Here is a 21,043-nt window from a genome sequence, read left to right on the forward strand (position 1 = left end):
GAACTGGAGTCTATTCAGAGTAGTAAGGCTTTTTAAATTGTTGGTCCCATAAATAACATGTTGTTGTCAGGCCTTTGCTTTAGACAGCAAAATGACTTGGGCCAACACAGTTAAAATCTTCGGTCAATGACAAATAATCTCGACCTAATTTTTTAAGTTAGTTGTGTGTGGGAGGGGGCATGCCAGGACATTTGTGTTATTTGTGTTATCAAAATCTACCTGAAAGTAATTTGCTTTGTGGTTCTATAAAACGAAATAATGGTCTTGAAGTGAGGCCACTGCACAAATTAAACATGCCTGTCTAAAAGTGAAGGCACCATCAATAGCTAGTGTCTGGTGTCAGCAGGTTTTTAGGCCTTAACCTGAATCTGCAGAAGAATTACTGCTTTGAACAACACCAGAGACAGCTGCAAACATTCTCCTTAGGATGAAGTAAAGACAGCTAGAGGAAATGGGTGATATTTCTCTTCATCTCTGTCAGAGCCCAGCAGTTGTGTGTGTGGGGGGGGATTTTAGAGCTTGGTGCAACGCTACCTGTCTAAACAAACAAGCCTGGCTTTACATTTTAAAAACAAAGAAATAAAAGATCAAGCTGGAAATGGCAAGGAGGACTGTGTCAGACCCATATTTGAAAGGACAAGGGAAGATAAACCTTGTGGCATCACACCCACTTCCACTGGTTAGCTGGATATTAAGTTTGAGAACAACATTTTCCCTCAGCTTTTGGTTTCAGACAGCCTACTATTTGGAGGGAAAGCAAGCTCAGTTATGAATGACTCTCTTGTATTTTTGTCTCAGATGAGCTCAGTTCAAAGTACTCTCCTATGAATGAGTTAATTGTTTTAAACTTTTGAGTAAGAAAACAAACCTCCAAGACATAATGTTTTCAGACAGAAGGATCTTAACTTGAAAGTTCATGGGATTTGCCGCAGCTTCCCACATGCTAAGCAACCAGAAAACACGCCAGAGTAAAACCCTTTAAGGGCAGCTAGTTAGTGCCTTGTCCAATGGGTTTGTCCTGCTATTAATTTTAAAGATATCCATAAAAAAGAAAATGTAACTAGATCTGGAGGTTTGCACTGATGGCACACCCACTGACATTTTCCATGACGAATTGTTTTAATTGGACCACTTTGGACAAGCCACTTAAAACATCAGTTTTCACATTGTCCCAATATATATTTTGTATTCCTACTGCTTCATTGCATTGCTAAACATTCATCCTGCTTTCCCACTACAGAGCACCTTTTCTGAATGTTTACCCTTCCTTTCACTATGAAACAAGGATGGAAATCCCCAATTTTCCACTTCCCAACAGTTGTCGAGGAAAACACATTGTCATGTCTTTCTGTAGTTTCAAAACATCTGGGATTTTTTTCTTCACAAAGGATGGAAAACTCACTGCAGTGTTCTAAAAATGCAAATTTTCAACAACAGCAACAAAAAAAAACTCATGCAGTTTTTACTCAGAACTGCACAACTTTTTGAAGAAGAACCATGCAGTTATAGATCTGCCTCTGGCCATGACTGTTTTATTTGCAGAGGGAAGAGGCAGCACAGGAAAAGATGAATTAGATACCAGGAATTAATACACAAAAGTGTGTTGCATATGGGAGTTTTGTGGCTAGTTTTCTTGGCTTGCTTGATAGAAGTGCCAAGACACACAATAAAAATTAGTACCCGTCCCCTGTCAATGGACCTTACTGCATTGCCTCCTGGGATGTGATGGGGGCATGATGAAAGGGAGTGGATGAGAACAGAATGGGTGCTATCACCCATTCTACCACACAGCAGAATGCTGCCACCGCAAAAGTTCCCATTGCGTTCCGGATCCATCCCAGAGGAGACGATTTTCAGGAATGTTTCTAAACACTTCCTGAAAATCTTCCGGAAAACACAATGGGAACTTCTGGCGTCGGCATTGGCATTCTGCTGTCCAGTAGAATGGGTGATAGCACCCATTCTGTTCTCATCCCGCTCCCTTTCATCACATCCCCATCACTTCCCATGGAGCAATGCAGTAAGGTCCACTGTCTAGTCTAAGGAACACCCAAACAATGGATTCTGGGTTCTGAGTCTGAGCTCCCCTTCTTTCTTGATCTCTCTGCCTACTCTGGTTACCCAGTTCATGCTCATCCTTTATGATTCATCCCTGCCAAAGCTGTTTCTCTCCTGGCACCCCATCCTTCACCACCTCTTCTCAGTAGTTATTTGCACAAGTTACTCCCTGATCTCTTTGGGCTCATCCACTACTCTTCCTCAGCTGCCTCCCAAGAAACAAAGTGGGCAGACATATCAAGAAAGAAGGATAACATAAACTTCCTATTTTAAAAAAACACTTTTTAAAAACTGTTTTTTTAAAAGTCTCTCCTGGCTTTAACATGATCTGGGGGGACTGAAAACATGCTGAAAATTCCCCCCACATAAAGGGGAATTTGGGGCAAAAAGTTTTGACAGCAAGCGTGTCAGGACGTTCTGCCTGTCAGGAAGTTGTCCAGCCCTCATCTAATATGGTTACAGCTGCAATCCTATTCGTATTTACTCAAGAGCAAAAGACCTTCCAACATTTCACAGATGAAAACCAGGATCTATATGGCTGAGCAACATCCGAGTGTGATGAAAATGGCAATTTATTAATGAGAAAGAACACACAAGCTAGGAGAGGCTGCAGCAGTTTGCCTTTGCCTGAGCCTACTGGGAAGGACAAGATTCCACCCCCTCCTTTTCTCCCCTTGCTAAGTTGAGAGTGCATACTACTTTTGCAATTTGATCTCAGTTTGTAGTTATTGAAGTAAGCGAAGGATAAAGGGGGTATGTAGAAATAGGAGAAAGAAATTGGCACATTTTAAAAGCAACTGGAAAAATGGGATGACAAGAGGACGAATAAGGATGATTCCTGCCAAATCAGGACATCTAGAGGGCATGGAGTAACCTTGCTTAAAGCTCTATAGCTCACTAAAATGCATAGGCCAATGCCACACATTCCCAAAGCATCTTTCCCATTCCATTCAGCAAACCTGAATTTCCAATACAGACAATACAAAACCCTCAAAACAGTTCACAACATGGTAATCAAACTAAAAAGTAACAATTAATCAATAAAAAAATCCTAAATGAGTATAAACACAAGAAAGATCACATAAGAAGAGCACAGAGAATGACGAGATGGTCCTTGGCATCCTCCCAGTGCTTTGTATCCCCCTGGCCTGTCAGAAATGATTTTAGTCTTGCTTGGAATGACAAGGAGCTATCAGGGAGTTGCCTGAAGATGAGTGAGAGTGAATCCAAAAGTATGAATACTGCTACTTTGTGAGTTCTTGTTTAGTTCTTGTTTATTGTATGAATATAGAAAGAAAAAGAAAAGGAGGCAGACCAATGCATCACTATTTTCAAGGAGGGTAGAAATGGACAAAATTGGGTTCTTGCATGAGGAAAGCAGCTTTGGATGGTAGATGTGGAGAACCAGAGAAGCAGATTCCACTCCCTCACTGACTGATAGGGTCAGGGGCTTTCCCAGCAGCCAATGATCACCAATTAGCAGACACTAATCCTCTTTTGCATATCCTCCTACCCTGAGGCCCGGCCATCAACATCAACAACAGAACAATACACAGATTAACATGGGAATCACTCCTCCTTACCCAGGATCAAACAGTGTGTGTGTGTGTGTGTGTGTGTGTGTGTGTGTGTATATATATATATATATATATATATATATATATCCACTCTTTTCCAGGTCAGCATTCTCTGAAGATGCCAGCCACCGATGCTGGTGAAACGTCAGGAATAAACTCTTCTAGAACATAGCCACATAGCCCCAAAACCCTACAAAAAACTATAGGTAGGATGTTTCTTGTTAGGTTAGTATCAAGTGTTTTCCCCACCCCACGTCCTCACAGTTAGCCAAGTGTGTGGCTGAGGATGCAACTCAATGTTGAAACTTAAAGTTGCTTAGAAACTTATTAGCTGATGGTCATGACTCATTGTACCAGAAACAGTGGGGAAAAGAGGAATTGTGGTTCCTATGGAACTAAATTCTCCACACTTCAAGGGTTGATCATTCTTGCCATATTTAAAGTGCAGCTACATCCACCATGGACTGGTGGATTGATGAACCAGTATGTTTCCAGTTTATGTCACTTTTGCATCTGTCCCATCCCATTCCAACATTAACCGGCACTTTACAAAATTCACATTTAAACATAAATCTAAGGAATATTTTCCAACACATTTAAAATGAAAACATAAATTACTAACATATATGCACATTTAAAGAATGTACAAGAATGTTAAAGAATGTAGAAGAAAATTATTTTGGGTGCTTTAGTTTAGCTGCAAATTTCAAAACGTCTGGAGAACTAAGAAATCCCAGTGGATAGTTATACTGTGATCCACACACTTTCCTGAGAGATGTGGATCTGGTCAGTTTGTGTTAGAATCTATTCAGGTCAAATTCTTGAATAGGTATTGGTGACCCTGGTATTGGTGGTAGCAAGGTTGTGAGAATAGAAAGAATATCCATAATAATTTGTTCCTAGGTTGAAAAATGGAAAACCCTGTGAGGAAGAACAATAGGCCAATGAGGAATTTTTGCTTTTCCCTGGTGTTTGAGTAGCCCAAAATGTTGCTAAGGAATGATTCTGTGTTTATTTTCATATAAAAACTGGTTGCTGCACATTAATGAGTTTCAGGAAACCTGGTTTTTGTGCAGAAATCAGGGATGTTTGCACTAAAAAAAACAACCAATTTTTCTCCACAAAAATAATTTGTTCACAAAATTTCAAGATATTCAAATACAGGGAGGCTGCTGAGGAATATTTGTTTTCTTCCACAGCAGGGATAAAACTACAGTAATTATTTGTCATTGCATTTGAGGATGAAACAATTGAGAATATACATCTCTGAGGCTGCAGCTGTAGTGCAGTTTGACATGACTTTAACTGCCAGTGCTCAGTGCTGTGGAATCCTGGGATCTGTAGATATTTAGTCTTCTCTTTTAGAAAGGTCTGGGCCACAACAAAGTAACAATCCCAGGATTCTACAGTATGAAGCCATGTCAGTTAAAATAGTGTTGAACTGCATTATTTCTGCACTGCATATGGAACCTCTGTTTAATTCTGCTGGCAAGATGCCTTGAAGCTGGTCAAGGCACCCAGCCATTTGCACAGGAACCAGATTCTGGGTGCTCTGGTGGCATGCCACTGGAGTGCCTTAAAGTCAACTTCCCACTGTGGCAGTGTGGGAAAGCTGGCTTTTTGCCTGTGGAAAAAGGAACAGCTGTTTGCCTCTACTTTTTCAGATGGAAAAAGGCAGATTGGGGCTATGGCATGCAGTTGCAACAGCTCCAATTTGGCTTTGTTAGGGGCAGTTTGAAGCTACCCTTTGAGGGGGGGGGGTCTGTTCACCCCTTAGTTAACCTTGGAGCCCTGGGATCAAACTCACAAACTGGTGGCTGCAGTATGGCCATTTAACCACTGTGTCACCAGGGCTCGCTGTTTTTTTTACTATAGGCATCTTACCATATAGGCAGACTGTGGAATCACACAATAAATAATAATAATAATAATAATAATAATAATAATAATAATAAAATTTATTTGTATCCCGCCCCTCTGAGAACAATCGGAGCAGCTAACAAGTTAAAAATATATAACATATCAAATCCCTGGTACCCTCCCCCCCCTAAAAAGGTATTAAATCTAATAAAGAATTAAAAACCATACAGGTTAAAACTGACCTAAGGGTCAAACAACAAAACAATACAACAGAACAACAGAACAATAATCAATACAACAGTAGTCAATGGGAGCAGTGGTATCTCTTTATGGGAGTTTCCTGAGGCCGGGTTGACTATTCTGGAAAGGCCTGCCGGAAGAGATCTGTCTTAACAGCCTTTTTAAAGCTGTCTAAGGATGTAAGCAGACGGGTCTCATCCGGCAGGTCGTTCCACAGTCTGGGGGCGACCATGGAAAATGCCCTCTGGGAGGTAGCCTAGAGCCTAGATTTTTGTGGCTGAAGTAAGCCTCTCCCAGAGGAGCGGAGTGCGCGGGGAGGATTGTAGGGGAGAAGGCGGTCCCGAAGATAGTTTGGACCCAAGCCATTTAGGGCTTTAAAGGTGATTACCAACACCTTGTACTGGGCCCAGAAACTAATAGGCAGCCAGTGGAGGGACTTTAGAACCGGAGTCTCTCCTAGATGTTCCGGAAATTACTCTGGCTGCCATATTCTGTACTAGTTGCAGTTTCCAGACCAAGTACGAGGGTAGCCCCATGTAGAGTGCATTACAGAAATCTAGACGTGAGGTTATCAGCGCGTGGACAACAGTCTCAAGATCCCTTACTTCCAGGAAAGGGCGCAGCTGGTGTATCAGCTGTAGCTGATAACAAGTGCTCTTGACTGTCTCATTTACCTGATTTGACATCAGGAGCGACGAATCAAGGAGCACCCCCAGACTGCGAACACAGTCCTTGACGGAGAGTGTGACCCCGTCCAGGACCGGAGGTTGCAACCCGATTCCTGGTTTTGGGGCTGCTACTGTGAGCACCTCCGTTTTGTCTGGATTCAATCTCAATCACATATAATGTGTGACCATCCTTAGGCTTCATAGTTTGAGAAGCAGAGAGATTTAAACATGTTCTCAGGAACTACTATTCCCATTCTTCATTATGCACAGGGAATAACAAGGAGTAACTGATGGAAGGGACAAAGCATTTAAAAAATAACATAGAGATCTTTCTGAAATTATGTTTTTATACAATTTTATTGCTGTGCTAGGTACACTTATATTTACAAAATTACTACCTTGTCAACTTTCTGCTAAAGACATAGGAGCAAGAGTAGCAGAATGGGGGGAAATGTAGGGGGAGTATAGCTGAAGCAAGGGGACCTCTGGTCCGCCCATGTATCCAGAAGAGTTGGTAAGATCAGGTCCCAAGTCACAACCATCAAGATCTGACTCTACTTTAGCTTGTGATATCTGACACAAATCATCGCCTGAGGCTTCAAAAGCCTCTCTGGCAGGTATGAGGGTGAATTACCTGTTTCAGATCTGAGTGACTGTTGAAAGCATACATGCTGCCTCTGAAGAAAAGCAAGTGAGATCTGAAAATGCTATCTGTCAGTCTTGCAAAATTGTCAAGGAAAAAAGAATCTCCTGTCTTCATGAAGATATAGACTGATGTTGGGGAAGAGTTGTGGAGAGAAAATGTATCATACCTACCTGTCAAACGTTCATCTTATTTTCTATGCAGGCAATGCAAGTAAACTGTAGATTGATCAGTAGATAGATAGATAGATAGATAGATAGATAGATAGATAGATAGGCAAGGAATGAAAGCAAGCAGCCAAGAAACATTATTATCACAGTCAATAAAAACAGATAAAAATATTTTAACCCCTCACTGTATTTTAACCCCAAATGCAGAACATTCTTCTCTAACCTATAGCCACATTTTATGATAGGTATTTCCCTGTAAAAAAGGAGGAGGGGGTGAGTCTTCTCTGGTGTTCGAAAGTCACACATTCAAGAGTTTTTACTGAAAGGATATTATGCTATGTAAATTACTTAAAATGGGGAATATTTAAATTCAGTGGCACATAAGGACTTTGTGTTGATATATAACTTACGATAAAGTTTAATGAATTTTGAGTTGAAGGAAGAATGCGTTGAATGAGGTGAAGGAAGAATATTTTTAAAAAACGCTTTCAAGCCGTGAATAGTTGGGGAATAACTCCCATCCAGAAGCTAAACTGGTCCTTTGTTTGCTCCGCTTCCACCAGCAAGCACAGATCTATTGCTCTACAGTGGGCCTTTGGTATCTGCTGGAGTTTGGTTTCAGAACACCCCGTAGATACCAACATCCACGGATACTCAAGTCCTATTACAGTGCACCCACATCATACGCGGGAATGCTATATGCGGCTTTTAGCATACACTGAAAGCCGCGCTGGAAAAAAGCCATGGTGCACCCCAAAAGAAGTAATGGGGCACGCCACCCCCCCCCCATGGCACATGCGTCATGCTACAGGCACAAGCCCCATTATTTTTGATGAGGCTCCAGCATACGCAAGATTTCCCTTATGGGGGGGAATCCATAACAGATCCCCACATAAGGGGAGGACCCATTGTATATACAGTGGCATAGTGAAATGGTGTCCCTTATATAAAATATCAAAATCAAGGTTTACTTTTTGGATTTTATATATTTTAAAAATATTTTCAAACTGTGGATAGTCGAATCCATGGATAAACAATCCACGGTATAGAGAGCTGACTGTATTTACACAGGCTTTTGCTTGTTAATTGGTTGATGAAAGAGGGTTTTTAATGTGGGGATGGTGGATTTTTTTATTTTTCTTCTTCATACATTAAGCCCGTCTGCCCAAACCATAGGATTGTCATCCATGGATTTAACCATCTGTGGATGGAATGGATATTAAGGGCCAACTGTAAATACTTTTACCATTTTCAAAACTCTTAAATCCCTTTTTAAAACTTTTAAAGTTTTTAATTTGCCACTATTTTAACGTGAGAGTTTAATTATTTTTCAAAGCGAAATAAATATGCATTTTAAGTTACTAAAATTATTTTAATAAAAGAATGACTGTTTTTAGCTGTGCTCTGTTTTAATCTAGATTGCAAACCAACTTGGATCTTTTACTGAGGAAGACAGAATACATTTATTTATTTCATCTAATAACTGAAAACCTAAAAAATAACATTTTAAACACAATTAAAAATCATCACATTAAAACAATAGGTTATAAACAGTATAATATGCAGAAGTTAAAATAAAGCAAACAGTTTAAAATCACTTCCCCCTAATATCAATAAAATAAATAGGCATTCACTACAATTTGTCATCCTGGGATCATCATAGATTCTAGACACCATTCTTTCAAATTGTGTTCTTCTTCTCCAGACAAAAATCCTCACCTCATAAATCTCATAATTTTTAGATTAAATTAGAATCAATATCAAATGTGTCTTTCTCTCTCTCTTAATTTAAAAATGCACAGGAGGGCCCTGGATCCCAATATCTGATTCATGAAGTGCTCTTTACAAGTACAGAAGGGTTAATGCAAGTGTTCCTATGCTCATATATGTACATGTGTGTGTAAACATGCCTTTTTCTCCCTCAAGCTCTTATGAATATTGAAACATGGTGAAAAGCCAGCTGTATGCCTTCACTAGAGAATCCTCAGGAGAAGATTTCCCACAAGTTCCACTTCTCAATTTGCAAGTTCTCTGAATGAAATATAGGATTTTAAAGACATTTTCTCTTTCCTTTTTTGGGGTTGGGAGTCATTAACAGAGATTAGCTGGATAAATAGGGGGAAGTGATTTTTAAACTGTTTGCAAACTTAATGTGAAGAGCCCAGCCTTGCAAATTATCACATCTAATCAGGGATGCACGCTTCACTGCTTCAGTAATTGTACTAGTATTAGTCAAATTCTTGTTGTCTCCTCATTAGCCATGAAAAGGAAACTCAAGATGTACTTCATTAGAGGATCCTGGAAATAAATGGTTAGGGAAAGGGGAGGAAAGAAGAAATGTACTTGATATGCAAGGAGCAACAGTGCAGGAAAAGATAAAAACCAGCATGATTGAACTATTATGTAGGATCTTGTGCTTTAATCACTAACCTGCTTCCTAACTATCATAGTTTCCTCATCTGGTTTTGTTTACTTGAGAGTAGAAGGGAATCCCTTCAGCCTAATATGTCTGGGTGGCCTGGGGACTTTAAAGAATATTATGTACTTTCAGTTTGGACTAGAAGTAAACAAAAGCTTCAGTCCAGCGCATGAAGAAATCAACCCCTCTGAAATGAATGTGATGCACTTCTAAGTTACTATGTACAAATATTCACATTGTATCTATTCTATTTAGCACTCTATGGCCCAGTATGGATGGGTGGAAAGCACTGTCCTCGGGCCAAAATTAGGGTTCAGGAGCATGCAGCAATCGCATACTCCCGAACCCTAATAAGGAACGGCAGCGCCATCATGGCAGCCTCCCATTCACATGGGGGGCACCATGATGATGCACGTGTCACGCAGCGTCCAGACGTCACTGGTAGGAAGTGGCGTCATGGCGGCGCCCTTTCCCATTTGCGGAGCTGCAAAAAAGAAGCCGTTCTAGGTAGCTTCTTTCTGGCAGCATGTCAGTGCTGCTGCATGTGGCTGCTGCAGTACCAACTCGAGGCAAAGACGGGCGGCACAGAGCTGCCCCTCTGTTGAGCCCCTTACTTTACTGGGCAGGAGCTGCTGCTTTGTAAACTTTTTCTGTTGTCTCTCTTCCTCTTTTCTGTATCAGTTAATTACATATTTTTTTCAAAATAATAATAATAATAATAATAATAATAATAATAATAATAATAGATGATAATGGTGATGATGGTTAAATTTAAAATAACAAATCCTTTAAGGCAGAATAAAAAAGGAAGAGGGAGGCCAACTGTTGGTAGACATAAAGTTAGGAAAGTGTTAACACTGAGGGCTAGTGAAGGTGACTGGAAGGAGCAGGTATTGCAAGGACAACATGACAAAAAAATAAAATAAAATAAAGAAATATGGAAGTAGTAGGAAGTACTCCTTTGTAGAACTCTTAGAAATTTCTAAGAGAAGACTGGGTAGCTTTAACTTTCTACATAGACCACATTTCATATTAAGTGTGTGTGTGTGCATTGGAATCATGAGAGTGAGCTCAACAAATAACAAAATGTTTCAGCATCTGCCTTTTTCAGATGCTGAAAACAAAAGTAAGGAGGAAGATGGTGTTATGTGTTATCCCCTAGGTAGGGTGTGGCCATGTGTTATTAAATTCTTAATTCTGTAGATTTAGAAATTCTCCTTTTCATCCAAAGTATGTGAAAGAGATGGAGTCTCAGTTCTAAATTGCCATCAGTTTATTTTTGCTTTCATCAGTTGAAGAAGGCAGAAGCTGACATCTTTTGCTACTTTACTGGGATATTTTTGTTAATTACTGTAATAAATATGTGGCCAAAATCCCGCATTTGGAGATATGTATGTCTCACATAGCTATGTCTCCTCATCCTCCCCCCCAACCCACCTTGTAAGTTGTACAGTCCCCGCAACATGGCCATTTCTGTTGACTCATGTTCAATTTGTGGTCTACTTGGACTCCCCGATCCCTTTCACGTTCAGCCAGGTGTCACCCATCCTATATCTGTTCATTTCATTTTTCTGCCCTAAGTGTAGTACCTTATATTTCTCTGTGTTGAAATTCATTTTGTTAGCTTTGGCCCAGCTTTCTAATCTATTAAGTTCATTCTGAAGTTTGATCCTGTTCTCAGGGGTATTAGCTACTCCTCCTAATTTGGTGTCATCTGCAAATTTGGTAAGTATACCCCCGATTCTATCATCCAAGTCATTCATAAAGATGTTGAACAGCACTGGCCCCAGGACAGAACCCTGTGGGTCCCCACTACTCACTTCTCTCCAGTATGAAAAGGAGCCGTTACTGAGCACCCTTTGGGTTCGGCCGGTCAACCAGTTACAAATCCATGTAACAGTTCCCTTGTCTAGGCGACATTTTACTAGCTTGTTTGTAAGAATGTCATGGGGAACCCTGTCAAAAGCCTTACTGAAATCAAGATATACTATATCCACAGCATTCCCTTCATCTACCAAACTAGTAATTTTATATATATATATATATATAAAAAGAGATTAGATTTGTCTGGCATGACTTGTTTCTCTGAAACCCATGTTGACTCTTATGATTATGGAATTGCCTTCTAGATGTTCACAGACTCTCTGTTTAATGATCTGCTCTAGAATCTTTCCTGGTATTGATGTCCTTGCAGATGGTGTCCTAGCAGTATATCCAGCTACAGAAAAATAACCATATGTATCTCTGCTCATCCCACTTTCTCTGATAACTCAGAAATGGCCAAATTGGGGTGATTACACAGCTTATAAGGTTTGGCTTTGTGGCGTCTTTCCATAGGTTAGAATAGACCTATGCAATGAATGAAAATAATCCTAGTAGAATGTGAGTTGAATCTATGTTGTTCACATGAATTTCAAATGCTTCTGATAAAGTTTTTGTTGCAGAGGGGGACTGCAACACCCCCCCGCCCACAATTATTGATCTTGGATTTTTTTCTAGAATTTTCCTAAAAGATTCACATTGTTGGCAGTATGAATAACCAATGTGGATAGACCTGGGATAAACCAGGATAAAACTCTGCATGTCTTAAATGTGTTTCAAATACATCTGTATCATTGACTTCATCTTTATTCTCAGTGCTGATGTATGTGCTCAACAGAACCTGCATAGCTGTGCATAGATGTGGCTCTGATAAAAAGAAATAGTGTGAACAACAAATTGGGAATGTGTGAGTGAGTTTATTCTCTTAGTCACATTACAAAACAAAATGTGTGAATAACCCTTAGCTTTGATTTTGGACAGAAATATAAAGATCTGAAGGCGGAATTTCACTGTGAATCAGGGTCTTGGTTATACTTTGAGTCCAAATAAAGGACCCTCTGTAAACTATTTGTGAAGGAAAATGAACATAGATAACAATCTGATGTTCCAGCCTTTTGCTACTTTGGTTTTGCTTTGAACTGAAAAGTGATATTGCTATCTCTTTGCTAAGAGGTACTCCTTGCCATCTGGACTAATTTTCAATAATGGTTGCTGTGTTGGATAGCAATCTGATCACTAGGAAGTCTAGGTGAAAAGTCAATTCTGAGAAATCGAGTCTGCTCCTGTGTCCAACCCCCCCACCCCACAAAACAAAACAAAACAAAACAAAACAAAGCACCCTATTATTATTTTTAAAAATCACATGTCATACAGGTCTTCTGTGTGACTCTTATCCCATGACAAAAGTTTGGCATGATGAAAGGGCTTGGAAGTTTACTTTTTAAGTTGCAGAATCCCTCATGCTGCCCTGGGGGGAAGGGGTGTATCCTAAGAACTGCACTCAGGGATGTTTCTGTTCAACCATGGAGTGCATTTGTCTTTTACATAACAGGATGTAAATATCCATCCCACACATGTTCGATTTGTGAGCAAACACCAGAGCTCTCCATTTTTCTGTGGCTTCCTCTTCCTGACTGGTAAATAGCATCTTCTCCAAACCCTAAGCCTCTGCTATTCAATTTTCCAAACCTCTGCTTCAGTTGGCCTTTTATGGCATTTCAGATTGAACTGGTACAGTATATTTGGTAGCACCCTTGCAAATTTCCAAATATAACCTTCTTTAGTCACCAAATTTGGAGACCTCCCACAGTTAGTGCTGGTTACCCACCTCTCACAGGCCTCCTTTTAACTAAGTAATTCCCCCAACATTTAAGGAGACATTGACACAGTTGGTGGGGATCCCATGTCTCCGCCTTTTGAGTAACAATAGGGAAGACGTTCCAATTATTATCTCCCACATTGTAACACTGCTTCACAACAAGTAGCCTTCAAGTTGCATAGGCATGCTATTTCATAACACAAACAAGGCAATAAGAAATAAGAAATGTTTAATAATAATAATAATTTTATTTATATTTTCCCACCTCTCCCACTGGATCGAGGTGGGATTACAACCATAAAACCACATACAACACTATGGTATCTAAAATACATATTATAAACAATAATCAGTTAAATCTTGAATCAACAATACTAATAAAAACATGAATTATAATGTGCTGTTCTGATCAGAAGTGGGATTTCTTCCATTTCTTTACAGAAGGTCAGGTGGGTATGCCCGCCTGAAGAGATCCATCTTTAGTGCCTTCTTGAATTAAAACATTCATGATGATTGTGGCCCTGTTCACACTGAGGAGTTAAGCCCGTTTCTTAACTCTTAACACTTCCACCTGCTGGTAGGGGAATCATATCAAACTAAGTGTTGTAAAAACTTTCTAGCTAGTTCCAAAATGAAATTTCTTGACATTCTGCTAATTTTATTTCCAACAAGCATTTTTTAACTTCTTGAAACTAGCCCCTAATCACCATTACAGAAATATCTGACATAGTATTGTATAATATATGGTGTATTAAGTCTTCCTTTAAGGATGTTCAAGACCCAGTAGCACAGGGCTTTGTTTAGCCTGAGAAACATATAATTGTTATCAAGTCTTTTTACTGAAATTGCAGTATGTCAGACACATGCATACAGATACACTATATTTATAAATTAATTCAACATTAGTGTTAACAACCATGAGAACAAAATATTACACATACATTCCTATCCAAAGAGTTTGTCATGATTAACATTATTATTGCCAAGGCTGAAGGAATTAATAATGACTGCATTTATTATATAGTCATACTGATGTAAGGAGAAAAATTGTTACCCTAATTAAAATTTGGAAATCACTTAAGGGCTCTTACAAAATGTGGATGCTCAGTTTTATGGTAATCAGTTCTGTGTGACAAGAATTCAAGGGGTTGGTTATGATGTTGGAAAGAAGATAGTTCACTACAAAGGTGGATTCTCTCTTGATCACTGGGAGTTGGCTGGAGCCTATTAGAAATAACCTGTTATGTATGTGTGGGTAATATATGGTTGCCAAGTGAGGTAAAGTCAGGGCTCTGTTGCCTTTAATGTTTGTGTAGAAGAAGGAGTTTCAGGAGTTGCTACTTGTTCACACAAGGAACACCAGCTGAAGTTCCCTGTTCTGCATAATAATTACATGGAGAAGAACCCTGTCTTTTTATTTCACTTGGCACCCATAGTGGAATACAACAGACATCCAAAGAGGTAATAGTTATGAGTGTTTCTTCACTTGTCAAGTGAAACTTGAGACAGGCATATCTGAATCTGTCTTTCAGGGTTATATATGATAGCAAGAAAGGTGTGAGGAGGATCAAAATAGGATATGTCCATCTTTCAAATGCACAAGAGTCTTGCTGTAATTATTTCACACATTCAGCCCTATCCCTTCTAATTTTTCCTGTATATTTCATAATAATCTGATCTGTAGTGGGTGGTCTGCATCATGAACCAATAATTACAACTTGGTTATAATAACAGCACTTGGTGAGAACATGTGGCATATTGTTTATGACTCTTTGGGTAGCTAGATCAGAACTTCTGGGTTCATTTTTTTCAGTGGCTCTACTTGTAGATGGGATATCAGCTGATATCAGAAGCCATTCTTAGAGGATAAATGCTCTGACCCATGGTATATTTAGTAAGGCTTACTACTCCAGGCTTCTAAACATGTATGTAAAACTAATGAGTAAGATCATTTGGTAATATGGAGAAAGAGAACAGCAATACAAAAATGCTCTTTTTCATGGATAGGAAAATGGGATCTATTTTGGTAATGGTAGGGAGAGGTTAATGAACAAATGCAACTAAACCTAGTGTCTGAAATATAGATAATGGCTATGGAGAGGATTGTACACAGGCAACAATGGAGGGGGGAGGACAATAAAGGGGTAAATCATTTCACTTTGTTTGCCCCAAAAGCCCCATTCAAAAGATGTGGTGGTGGTGGCCCAGAAATAGAAAAAGATATGTTGTTTAGCCCAGAGTCTCCAATGCAGCTTCTGCAGGAGCAAAGGGCAATAGTCTGTCATATTCGCCAAATCTTGGCCACTGCAGAGATTTTAACATGGTCTAGACCCAATGAATCAATGTATTTATAGCATTGTTAATTTCACTGTTCGGCAGTTGATTTAGTGGGTCTACTTCAGTTAAGACTAGCAGTTGGATTTATGCCCAGATTGCCCACCAGACTTTTAGTAGTGGTGGTAGTGTTGTAGGTACTGCATGTATCTAGTGATTTTGAAGTGGACTCAGAAGCATGAGCTCATCAGACAAATTTAGAGCTATGCTAGTGGTGGTCCCTGGATGGGTACTGGCCCACAGGTCATAGACTGATGGTCCCTGGAAAGTTCCTAGAAAAGAAACAGTTGTAACCAACCTATACAAATATTGTAGAGGTCCTTGGCACACTGTGAAAAAATCATTACTGGTCTCCAGCATCAGATAACTTATGAAGACCCGATTTAGAAGATCAGCCCCTGAGAGTTCCTTTTTAGACCCCAGGTCTAACACATAATTATACTCAGTTCCCTGGGAAAGCTATTGGTTTGGGCATCTCAGAGAAAAAAAAGACTGCATTTGTGAACTTTAAATGTAGCATCCAGTTAATGCATCGTTGGTGGGATATACTGCATTTTGCCATAGAGAGTTAAATCAGGAGAACAGATTGATTGTTCATTTTGTGTATTTATTCTGTCTTATTCCTAAGCCTCTAACTCTCCATTAAACAGTATTTTTCTTATCACTGAATATAAAAAGATATTTAATAACAACCCTTTGGGAGGATGTCTAAGTTGAGAGAAAATGTCTCTCTCAAGGAAGGAGGGAGGAGGAATGTAAACAGCATAATTTCTGAGGCACTTTATTGCAAGCTAGTTTGCCTGCATGGTGGGCACGTGATGAACTGAAATGACTGGTTTCCCTGCAGAATGTACCAGTGGGGATAGCATAATGCATGGAATAGCTCATGGTTTGTCTGTCTGATGGTAAAAATCAATGGTCTTCCTCATTGAAAGGTGCCCTCGGGGGGCAAAAGGCAGTGAATAGCTGATTAGTTTGTGTGCGCACGCTGGCAGATGATAAAGCAGTGCTGAAATCGGTCGTATGCCATAATAAAGTACCCAGCCCCATCTTTAAAGCTAGCGTGTAGTTATGTCTCAGGGGAATATGCCTCCATTAACCAAAACCATGCAGTAACTCATCTTTAACCACAGTAAGAAAATGCCAGAGAACAGCAACTAATAATGATTTCTGAGGGTTACTGGTGCAAATGAAGAAAAAAGAAAGCGAGAGAGAGAGAGAGAAGAAAAAGCTATATGAAGGGGAAACCTTTGGATTCTCAGGCATATTTCACAGTTGTTGCTATTTATTTATCAGTTTTAAACACCTTCATGGTCTTCCAAAAGGCCTTTCTGGGCAGCTTACAAATAATTAAAAAGTGTTACTAAGGTAAATAATGAAAAATACTTTTAAAGCCCTGTCATCTAAATTTATCATTTGGATTAACTAAAACCAATCTCAAACAGTAGTACCCCTAATGAAGAGACAGAATTAGTAAATATCTGATTAGACTTATACAATTGATAAATTAAAGAGGATGTCTCAGACAGTCTTCCATTTTGTTTCACTGAACTAAAAATAAATAAATCCCATGGATTTCAAAATTTTACTGATCTAAAAATTTTAACTCTTAGGAATAAAATGTTCATTAAACAACAGCAAAAGCTTCTTGGAAAAGTGGGACTATAGAAGGTGAGTGGTTGCACCACACACTTTTTTTATATTATACTACATCCTTACTCATTAATTATTTTGCATTTATTTTTGGCCCAATTTGAGAAGGAATGGGTGAGGATTTTACTCCATCAGTGTCTTCAAAGCTGATTTAACAATATTTTTTAAAAATACTTCTAATATATTTTTTAAAAATGTGTTCATTAGCATGTGGACAAACTGTACAATTCAAAAATGTGCACAAATTCATGTTCATGTGAAACTGGATTCAAGTGAAACTGTATATGTATACATTTGAAAAAGCATGTACAGTGCACAATATACGTGGCTTTCAGAATACACTGAAAGCCACGCCAAAAGAAGTGGTGCTGCGCGCCAGAAAGAATAATGGTGTGTGCACCGGCACACCACCATGCCACTTGCGAGCATGAGCCCCATTACTTCTAATGGTGCTCAAACACATGCGGAATTTCTTACATGGGTGTGTGTGTGTGTGTCTGGAATGGATCCCACACATAAGGGAAGTGACCACTGTTGAAACTGAATAGAGAAAATTTCATATTAGAAAAATATATTCATGGGCAGCATGTATAGAACTCGAGTGAAATGAGTTTTCAGGTGCAGCCATGGCAAACTAACATTTTACAGGATCCCACGTCTCTACAGCTAGGTGGTCTCTTAAAGACACACACCATTCAGAACATGCAACCTTCCTTCAAATGGAGATCTCTAGCTGGAACAGAATTGTCAACTGTCAAGGAGAGCTAGCAGTCTGGAAAGGATGAGATGGATGTGAGTGGGCTTTATGTAGCAGTTGACTGGATTGTAGAGATGTAACTCTTCCCCAATTTTGTTTTTGAAGGTAGCAATGAATACTGTTAGTACATTTCATCCTACTGCAAGAAAGAATTTGAAATTTGCATTTTTTGGAGTCTATTTACAGTACAGATCAATTTTGTGCAAAATATGTATATGATATTTTTGCAAAGGAAAATGCTTTTTTTGGTACAGAAAATTCTGGAGCTTGGGTCTTATTCTATGCAAAATTCACACATTTTGGGACACAGCATTTTTTACACAGAAATAACACATATATGAATCTTCTGAAGCATGAGTCCTGAACTGTGAAAATTCTCATCAGTCTAGGATTCACCTCATCAGTGTTTTTTGACACTCAAGAAACACTTTAAAAATATTATTTCCACCTCTACTGGCCTGTATTATTTACTTGTGCAAAAAATAATAGTTTCTGTAAAATCATAAACATTTCATACTGAGTTTTGCCTCTGAACATATTTTTGATAGAATACTCCATCAGGAATATGGAACAGTTTCTTATCACAGTTCCCCGTCATAGAAGCTCTGTAAACATATTCAGCTGAATGAGGTTAAAGATTCCTATACAGAGAAGGCAGCTGCTGAACAAACAACAATGTTATGTGCATATCTGTGTCGCTAGCATCCAGGCGTTCAGATGAACACCTCAATGGGGCTATACACTTCGGACAATGTCTGAACATTTAAATATTTGCCACATACTTTCTAAATATTTGATCTGCTCTTTGACAGTTAATGATATTTGATTTTGGCATTAATTCATGACTCTAATTTCCATATTTAATATTTGATTGTTAATATTTAAGAGCAGTTTGATATATGACACATTGTTAAACACTACCAATTCAGTTGAAATACTGAAATCAATTATCTGATGTCAACAACAAATATCAAACATTTAGTGACTACATAGGAAATACTATTTGATAAGATTTGATAGTTGACATGCTGATGCTGTGAGATTGGTCTGACTTTATCTGCCCACTGATATGAAATGCTGCTCAGTATTTGGTAACTAATATTAAATTATGATGGCATAGGACTTTTTAGCTGGAGAGCTGCATGTTCTAGATGATCTGTTTGGAACTTAGATGTACCAACAAACATGTCATTCTTTGGGAAGCTGAAATGCTGATTGATCAGTTCATGTCTTTAAAAAAAACCCAGAAACTTGGTTTCTGCTCTGGTGATTTCCAGATTTCATCATCATGTGCATACTGAATAGTTCCACCATTGAAAATGGTTTTGAAAGATCAATTAGTTCTGGTCTTCCTGAACTGAAAGGCTCTTCCTCCCACTCACATATGCCAAAATGAGGGAGAGAAATTTAATTTCTTTTAAGGTGTGACAATTTTTCTTGGTGGCTACCAGTTGGTGAAGTGACAGGATTATCACTGCTCAGGACTTGTCCTTCCATTAAGAGGAGAGAGGCAGTTGCCTCAGGCAGTAGATTTTTAGACATCATGAAAGGGAAACAAATAGTTAGTTATTTGCTATGATATTATTGAGTTTTCATGTGCCAAAATAACTTGGCTAGTTTTATGAAAAGGAGGAACTGAGGGGAAGAAAAAAATGTGGCAATACCTTTAAGACTGTTTTTTGTTGTTGTTGTTTTAGCATGTGCTTTCATGGACATAAACCCAGTTCCTCAGAAACAGTACCAAACTATAATAAGTTCTCAGGTATAAAGTCTAGTTTTAGGCTGGCTTTAGGTGCCAAATGTCTGAAATGGAAAATGTAGGTGCCATTTGCTGCTCTGCATCAGGCAGCAAAATGCCCCTGGTACCACAAAACAGGAAGTAGCAATGAAGAAAAGCCAAAGGCACAAAGTGACTTCATACCTAAAAATAATCCAAGCTCAGGAAGAAAGCTCAGTGGTTCAGACTTTAAAAATACCTTTACTGCTGAATGCTGAAGTTCACAGGTTGACCCTGAACATACTCAGAGCACCATGCAACTGAAAACAATTCCTGTACTTGCCAATGTGTTTCTCAGTCGAATTGAAGATGCTGGTTTTTACTTTTATAGCCCCAAATACCCTGCCAGGAAATGTCTTTTCCTATATAATCCCCATAATTTAAGATCTACCAGTAAGAACTTGCTGAAGATTTTGTTTCATGTGTAGATTGGACTTACATCCAGCAGTGCCTTCTTTGCTGTAGCTCCCAAACTTAAGAATTTCATCACAGAATATCTTACATTCCATCTTAATTAATTACTGAAGTTGTTTGTTCTGTCATATTTTAATGCTAAATACACACTGCAGAAATAATCCAAGCTGACACCACCTTAATTACCATGGATCAGTGCTATGGGGTATAGGAGATTATTGTTTTGTGACACACTTAACCTTCTCTACTTGAGAACTTTGGTGCCACAATAAGCTACAATTCCCAGAATTCCATAACATTGATTCATGGCAATTAAAGTGGTGTCAACCTGGATAATTTCTATAGGGTGGATGCTGCCTGGGATAACTTTTATCTTAGATCCATTTCAATATGACCTCTGGCCTGGCTATTGGACTGAAACAGTGTTGAGAGCCTTGCTCGATTACCTTTTCTGGGAACTCAACAGGGGAAATGTGTCACTGTTGGGTTTTTTGGATCTTTCAGCAGATCATATAGAATGGGATTTGGGGGCAAAAACATGAAGGCATGACATTTTAAAAAGTAATTTTTATTAACAAACTATTATGCATGAATAAAAAACAACAAACAGGCCAACAGATACCCTAGTAAGCTACATTAATCATAAGTTTTTCCACCTTATCTTCATAATGAATTCATTTGTGGGAACACTTTATCCTGTTAATTTGAACATTTCTGAAGGCATCTCAATTTTGAATTTCAAAATTTAAATTTAAATTCCATGTACAGCGCATCCTTTCTTTACATGGGGGATCCGTTCCAGACTCCCCCACGTAAAGTGAATTCCACCTATG

The sequence above is a fragment of the Sceloporus occidentalis genome, unplaced genomic scaffold (assembly GCF_023333645.1).
Source record: "Sceloporus occidentalis isolate IW3139 unplaced genomic scaffold, rSceOcc1.0.p SCAF_2, whole genome shotgun sequence".
Lineage (NCBI taxonomy): Eukaryota > Metazoa > Chordata > Lepidosauria > Squamata > Phrynosomatidae > Sceloporus > Sceloporus occidentalis.